The 1,382-nt window shown below is 41.7% G+C and overlaps 1 long non-coding RNA gene across 1 annotated transcript in view; it reads right to left on the bottom strand.

Annotated features, from left to right (window-relative positions):
• The window catches only part of LOC107691872 (uncharacterized), a 13,541-nt gene extending 13,056 nt beyond the window's left edge, over positions 1–485 (bottom strand). The window contains exon 1 of the long non-coding RNA XR_001634583.1: positions 476–485. This is a non-coding gene — a long non-coding RNA (uncharacterized LOC107691872). The remainder of the gene's footprint in view (positions 1–475) is intronic.
• Between the last annotated feature and the right edge of the window lie 897 nt (positions 486–1,382).

Genomic DNA, 1,382 nt, shown 5'->3' on the forward strand with positions numbered 1-1,382 from the left:
CACACACACACACACACACACACACACACACACACACACACACACACATTATGACTGTGAATGGATACAAAAAACTGTGATAATCTCTAAATACCATTAAAATGTGCAATCATAAATATATCTGCATTCAATGCATATAAAATGATAAAATGCATTAAAAAAATAATGGCATATTTTCAAGGATAGTATTTTAGATTATGTATTTATTTATTTATGATTTATGTGGATATATTTACTCTTTAACATTATATTTGAACTTTCAGTTGGCATAAATGATCAGATTACAGTTTGTGTTTGTCATTTACTAACAATTAGAGATAATTACTAGTCTTCTGACATGTTATTAATACAATTTAGTTTGGTGAGCACAGATGCTCATAAGTCTTGTGTGGCCCATCCTTGTGTGAGATGGTTGTTCTTTTGCATTAATTGCTGTCCCCCCCAAATATTTAATTATTTTTTAACTCATTAAAACTCATATAAATCCTATAAAACCGCAGTATGTTATTTCTCCCAACCCTACCCTGCGATCAGCTCCAACCCTATCAAACACACCGGAAGCAGCCAATCAAGGGCTTCAGTATTGCTTAAAAATACACAGGCAGGTGAGCTTAAGCAGGTTGGAAATACACTTTTCAGGACAGTGGGACCCCAGGACCAAGCACACACACACATGCTTCAGAACAGGAGTAGTTGAACACAAGATGACCCACTCAAACCCTTCAGGACACACCTGGAGTCAGTCTCACTCAAACCATCGACCTCTCCACACCTGTGTTGTGCCCTCGAGCGTCCAATCCTTCACCTGCCCGGGGCTCTGGAGACTGGCGTGAATAGGACAGTCAGACCTAGACATTTACTTGAAGATTAATGAGATTCAGTCGTTTGGTTTCAAACACACATGATACACTCACACACATCTTCAGCCTGCGATTCTGCCAGCCCACTAAACAAAGGAGTGCTCTTCTCCTCAAAGCTCTTTCAAGGAAGGCCTGCAATGTCTCTTTGACTTATTACACCTCGCCCACTCTCGTTAGAAAAGAAATTAGCTGTGCATTCTGTTTCAATTAACCTTCTGCAGCAACAGAGCGGGACTGGGATGGGAGTCCAGTGCGTGCGTGGAGGTCAGGGTAATTGAAGAGCGATGTAATGATGACATTGCTGAGGAGCCGGAGCCGTGGTATTAAGGTGACTGATGGTGGCAGAAGGGCATGTGTCATGTCATACTGGTGCGACTATGAAAAACGATGCTCTTAAAAGATGCCAGCTGTCACAATGCTACAATACACAACCAACGGGCTTCGAGATCTCCTCGCTGAAGCCCCATGTGAAATGATCCTCCTGTATTGTTCGAGCATGGACAGTGTTGGTCTTTTCTACAC

The sequence above is a fragment of the Sinocyclocheilus anshuiensis genome, unplaced genomic scaffold (genome assembly GCF_001515605.1).
Source record: "Sinocyclocheilus anshuiensis isolate Anshui unplaced genomic scaffold, SAMN03320099.WGS_v1.1 scaffold206, whole genome shotgun sequence".
Classification (NCBI taxonomy): domain Eukaryota; kingdom Metazoa; phylum Chordata; class Actinopteri; order Cypriniformes; family Cyprinidae; genus Sinocyclocheilus; species Sinocyclocheilus anshuiensis.